Here is a 6,921-nt window from a genome sequence, read left to right on the forward strand (position 1 = left end):
TGCTATCTAGAAATCACCACATAGGGGGATTCTTCACAAAAAGTTTTTGTGAGTTTTTTATGAAGCTCACAAAAATCTTTCACTGAGGCCAGGCGCAGTGGCTCACACCTGTAATCCCAGCACTTTGGGAGGCCAAGGGGTGGGGGGGGGGGTGGATCATCTGAGGTCAAGAGTTCAAGACCAGCCTGGACAACATGATGAAACCCCATCTCTACTAAAAATAGAAAAATTACACGGGTGTGGTGGCAGGTGCCTGTAATCCCAGCTACTTGGGAGGCTGAGGCAGGAGAATCGCTTGAACCCAGGAGGCAGAGGTTGCAGTGAGCTGAGATCGCGCCATGGCACTCCAGCCTGGGTGACAGAGCGAGACTACACCTCAAAAAAAAAAAAAATCTTTCACTGAGAAAGGTTGAACCCAAGTCTGAAATGAAAGCATACAGTTTACTACCCACTGATTGATTTATGCAGAAATCTGTATAAAGATCTCCAAAGGTGGCTTAGTAGGTTCTGTTTTAAACTTTCAGTTCCTCCTCCCTAGAATGTTAGGGAAACCTCTTAACCAATATGAGTTCCTCTGATCTGAGCTGAACTTTCCTTCTTCCACTATCCAAATTCTGCTGATTCTTTTCTGTCCAGGATATTCATCTAAGTCACCATGGTTGTATATGCTCAAGGTTCACTTTAAGTACAGTCTTAATCTTGTTTCTGAGGAAGTTTGCTTTCTCCAGTAGGTCTGCAAAACTTCCGCTTCTTATTTCCTATTGCCCCTGAAATGACATTTCTCCTTGTGAATTAATATGGGACTGCCTACCTCTAGGTAATCCTGTTTTTGTCATGTATCTGTATTGCATTTTCTGCCCACTTTTGTCCTCTCCTACAGTGAAGGGAGCATTTTAAACTTTTTTGTTTCCGTAGAAGAGTAACTTGCTGGTTGGAAGACCCAAGTTTAACATGGATCCCCGGAGAAACATGGACCCCCGGAGAAACATGGAGAGCCTGAGACATCCTGTGTAATTCAATAAATATCCACCCACTCCCACCCCCACCTTTGCTGGCTACAGCAGCTGGGGAAGTTAGAGGGAAGGAGGTTTTTTTATGTTTTGTTTTGTTTTGTTTTGGAGACGGAGTTTTGCTCTTGTTGCCTAAGCTGGAGTGCAATGGCATGAACTTGGCTCACTGCAACCTCCGTCTCCTAGGTTCGAGCAATTCTCCTGTTTCAGCCTCCCGAGTATCTGGGATTACAGGCACACACCAAACCGCCTGGCTAATTTTTTGCATTTTTAATAGAAACAGGGTTCCACCATGTTAGCCAGGCTGGTCTCGAACTCCTGACCTCAGGTGATCTGCCCGCCTCGGCCTCCCAAAGTGCTGGGATTACAGGCGTGAGCTACCGCGCCCGGCCAAAAGGAGTTATTTTTGAGCATTTTATGCAGCTCAGTCTTGTGCAGACCGCACATACTGTAGAGTTCATGCACTTTTCTCCCAGTAGTGACTTTCAGCTCTTGCTTTACATGTAGTTCCAACAAGCTTGGATATTTAGTTTCCATGTCTATAGCAGATCAAAATTAACAATTAGTGGGTGGGGGTTGGGAGGCCAGAATAAGACAGTTAAAAGCACAGATTCTGGAGTCAAACTGAGTCTTTGAATCCTGTGCTGCTGCTTTCTAACTGTATGACTTTGAAGTATTTAACCTTTTAGCTTCAATTTCCTCATCTGTAAAATGAGAATAATAATAGTAGCTATTTTGCACAGTTGTCATAAAGATTAAATAAGTTAATATATATTAAGTGCCTGCAATTGTAAGTACTATATGAGTATAGAGAGGGCACATTGGTAACAGTAGTGATGAGATGTAGCAAAGAAGCAAACCAACCAAAAAAAAGCAGTGAAAACAGAGCATTCTAGGATCCAACTGTGTAAGACAGAGGTTCCCAAACTTTCTCAGCTCAAAGGCACCTTTAGTGTCTCAGTAATTTTTTCATGGTGCCTTCTCCATGTCCACCCCCCCAACAAGAAAACCAAAGTAATAAATCTGTTTATTAAGTAGTGAAGTCCAAACAATTTAATCAGTATTTATAACATCCTAGTAATTTACTAACCATTTGAAATGATAATTATATAAGTTTTTATTCTTTTCTTTCTTTCTTTCTTTTTTTTTGAGATAGAGTCTTGCCCTGTCGCCCAGACTGGGGTGCAGTGGTGCCATCTCAGCTCACTGTAACCTCCGCCTCCGGGTTCAAGTGATTCTCTTGCCTGTTCTTTAAGGAGATGGGGATCATTAAAAGAAACTGAATATTGAAAAAAAAAAGTTTAATTTAAGGTCAGTTCCATTTATGAAGACTGAGAAATACCAAGTGCCGACTTAACAAGATTGCCATCCAACATTATTAACATTTAAAATAAAAATATTGGGCCGGGAGTGGTGGCTCACACCTGTGGCTCACATCCCAGCACTTTGGAAGGCAAAGGAGGAAGGATTGCTTGAAGCCAGGAGTTCAACACAAGCCTGGGCAGCAAAGCAAGATTCTGTCTCTACAAAAAATATATAAAAAATTAGCTGGGCATGGTGATGCATGCCTATAATCGTAGCTACTCGGGAGGATGAGCTAGGAGGCTCACTTGAGCCCAGGAGTTTGAGTCTGCAGTGAGCTATGACTGCGCTACTGCACTCCAGCCTGGGCAATAGAGTAAGACCTTACTCTAAAAGTAAAGAAATAAATAAATGTACTTTCAGCTACGCTAAAAACTTACAAGGTCATTGTCAGGCCCCATCCTTTCCTCAAAGAACAAAGAACACAAACCTTAGAGTCACATAGTTTTGGATTCAAATTTAGACCCACTGCTTTCCATGATCTTGAGCAAGTCTCTCAATCTTTCCAATCACCTTCTCATAAAAAATTTAGACCATAATTCTCACCTCTTAAGTTCTTATGGAAAGTGAAAGAACTTATAAAAAGTGCCTAGCACAGACCCTGGAACATAACAGGTGGTCAAGACCCCCTTGCCATTTTCTAAACATGCCTTAGACTTGCATCCTACTAAACCTTTGCAACATGGTGCTTCCTTGGCCTGATAAACCCTACTGCTTTTGTCTGCTGCCAAACTCTGTTCATTCTGTGTCACCCAACTTAAATACATTCTTCTCTCTGAAGCTTCTCTTGGCTTCTTTGGAGAGAATGAGTCACTCTCTCGTTCAGTTCTGCAGGATTTACCACTATCGCCTCACTTGATCACATTATGTTGTAATTGCTTATTTATGAATCTTCTCCCTCACCAGATTTTATGGTCCTCCTCCATGGCTGAAGCCACATATTTTCACAGCACCTGGCATGGTACTTGGCCCTCAATAAATGTTTTGATGAATGGAGGAATAATAATAGCAAACACTCAGTGCTTAATTCTAGGCACTATTCCAAGTGCTTTACAAATATTATTAACTTGTTTAATCTCCATGACAATTCTATGAATTATTATCATTTCTCTCTTGCAGATGAGGAAAATGGCACATAGAAAAGTTATGTAATTTGTCTAAGATCACTCAGCTGTTAATTGTCAAAGCCAGGATTCAAACCCAAGCAGTTGGTGTGAGTCCAGACTTTTAGCCAACACACCACAATGCCTCCCAGTGAACAAAGGAACGAATAATCACAAACAAATTTGCTTTTCCCAAATGTCTTGCTTTCTCAGGTTTTGGAATGGCTCATCCATTCATTTAACAAACATTTTACATAGAGCTTTCTATGTGTATAATTATCACACTAAACACCAATCTCTGCTTTCCTCACCCCGGCCACACCCCACTTCACACAATCTTCACTGCTTGCCCCAACCTCGACTGGTCTGTGAATTTCTTTGTTTTGTTTTGCTGGAAACAGGGTCTTACCCTGTCACTCAGGTTGGAGAGCAGTGGCATGATCATAGTTCACTGTAGCCTGGAACTCCTGGGCTCAAATGAGCCTCCTGCCTCAGCCTCCAGCCTCCAGCCTGAGTACCTAGGACTTCAGGTGCCCATCATCACACCTGGCTAATTTTTAATATGTTTTTGGAGAGACAAAGTCTAGCTATGTTGCCCAGGCTGGTCTCAAACTCCTGGACTCAAGCAATCCTCCCATTTCAGCCTCCCAAAGTGTTGGGATTATAGGCATGAGCCACCGTGCCCAGTCCTCTTTCAGTTTCTGGAATGTGTTGTGCTCTCTCCCACCTCTGACTCGTGATTGCCACATTGACTAGCTAACTTGTACTTTTTCTTCAATTCTCAGCTTAAATTTCTTCCTTCTGAAAGACTTCCATTAGTGCCCTAAAGAAAGTTAGGTACACCTGCTCTGGGCTTCCCATGGCACTTGACACTTTCCTCATCATAACATTTTTCATATGTACTATTCTTGCCCATTTGCTTGTCCACCTTCTGCACTAGACTATAAGCTCTACGAGAGCAAGAACTGAGTCTATCCAGGTTGTCACTGAATCTGCAGCACCTAGCCTGATGTCTGGCATATAGTAGGTACCTGACAAATATTTTTTGAATGACAGATTGAAGCACGAGCAAGACAAAATCTCTATGCTTAAGTCTAGGGAGGCTGGGCACTGTGGTTCATTCCTATAATCCCAGTGCTTTGGGAGGCCCAGGCAAGAGGATCACTTGAGGCCAAAGGTTCAAGACCAGCCTGGGCAACATAGCAAGACCCCATCTCTACAAAAATAAATAAATTAGCGGCATGGTGGTGTGTGGTTGTAGTCCTAGCTATTCTGGAGGCTGAGGTGGGAGGATCTCTTGAGCCCATGAGTAATTACAGTGAGCTATGACTGTGCCCCTGCACCCCAGTCTGGGCAATAGAGCAAGACCCTGCTTCTTAAAAAATAAAAAAATACAGAAGTCTACTGGGGGAAAAAAGCCTAGAGGGGATACAGGAAAATAATCACTTGTAGTATATTGTGATAACTACTATAATAGAGATCTCCCAGGGTTCTTCAGGGACACAGAGGGAAAGATTTCTAACTCTACTTGGGGTAAAGTGGAAGGAGGAAAGCTCACCAGAGTCTTAAAGGATAAGTGAGAGTTGAAAAGAAAGAGGTTATTAGCTAGGCGCAGTGGCTTATGCCTATAATCCCAGCACTTTGGGATGCCGAGGTGGATGGATCACCTGAAGTCAGGAGTTCGAGACCAGCCTGGCCAACGTGGTAAAATCTCATCTCTATGAAAAATGCAAAAATTAGCCAGGCGTGGTGGCACATGCCTGTAGTCTCAGCTACTCGGGAGGCTGAGGCACGAGAATTGCTTGAAGCTGGGAGGTAGAGGTTGTAGTGAACCGAGATCACACCACTGCACTCCAACCTGGGCCACAGAGTGAGATTCCATCTCAAAAAAAAAAAAAAGAAAAGAAGAAAAGAAAGAAAGATGTAGTATAGAGGCGAAAAGTAAGATCAAGAACTGTAATAGAAATTGCTTTGTAGCCTAAATGGCTAAATCATTTTTCTGTGTGTCTAAAAATAACATTAATCTAAACTTAGTCTTACAATTGGCTTGTTTAGTAAGAATTTGGAAGCAATATGAAATAACTTAAAAGGTAACATGATGGAATAATGTTATTTCTTAATTATCACTCCTATAAATTCCCATGAAAATCCCTTCTTTATTATCATATTTATTATGCTGCACTACCATTGTCAAAATGTGTCTATCCTACCTGATTGTGAGCTATTTAAGGCATTGGATTAAAGAGCATTAAGATCTGATTCGATTCTGTGTATTCCTCATACCGAGAACAAAGCCAGGCCCAGAGGATCTGTGAATACTCCAGCATGACCACAAAGTCCTAAATGAACTGACCCCCAACAAGCTGTGTTTTGTCTTGTGTCCCATACTCTGTGCTTCAGCCAATATTAAACACCTTTCAGTTACCTGGGCAAAATTTGGCTGCTTAAAGCCTCTAGGCCTTCACACATGCCAATGCCACTCCCATTTTCTTCCCACCCATTTCCCAGCTCTTCATCTAACTAACTTCTACTCAGCTTTCAGCTTAAACATTACTTCTGAAGGAAGCTTTCCCTGACCTGAAGGCACAATTAGACCTTCCTATTATATGGCCTTTAACGCCCTATATTTTTCTTTGGTGTCATTTGTCATACTTGTAGATACTTAATCATTCTCTCTCCTTTAGATAGTAAGTTTCATAATTCAGCACTTGGACTACAGCATATAAGGCAGATGCTCAATAAAAATTATTTTGAATAAGTTACTGAAAAAATGAATAAGGTGCTACTATGTGTTTTTAAGTATGATTTTAGTGGCTCGGTTTTCAGGAATCTCTATGTGGTATCGTGGTGGACTGGAATTAATTAAAATCATTAAATCAAACTAGGGCCAGGCACGGTGGCTTATGCCTGTAATCCCAGCCCTTTGGGAGGCTGAGGTGGGCAGATCACTTGAGGTCAGGAGTTTGACACCAGCCTGGCCAACTTGGTGAAACCCCATCTCTATTAAAAATATAAATAAAAAAAAATTAGCTGGGCATAGTGGCACACACCTGTAGTCTCAGCTACTTGGGAGGCTGAGGCAGGAGAATCACTTGAACATGGGAGGCAAAGGTTGCAGTGAGCCAAGATCGTGCCCCTGCACTCTAGCCTGGGTGACAGAGTGAGACTTTGTCTCAAAAAAAAGAAAAAATAGACTAATCAAATCAGTGAATCACCATGTAGTGATTTAGTACTAGAAGCACTTCGCATGCACCATTAAGAATCAAGGTTGTGGTCGGGGGTGGTGGCTCACACTTGGAATCCCAGCACTTTGGGAGACCAAGGCAGAGGATAGCTTGAGCCCAGGAGTTTGAGATTAGCCTGGGCAACACAGCAGGACCCTGTCTTCATTAAAAAAAAAAAAAAAAAAAAAAAAAAAAAAAGGTCTGGGCGTGGTGGCTCACACC

The sequence above is a fragment of the Nomascus leucogenys genome, chromosome 9 (genome assembly GCF_006542625.1).
Source record: "Nomascus leucogenys isolate Asia chromosome 9, Asia_NLE_v1, whole genome shotgun sequence".
Taxonomy (NCBI): Eukaryota; Metazoa; Chordata; class Mammalia; order Primates; family Hylobatidae; genus Nomascus; species Nomascus leucogenys.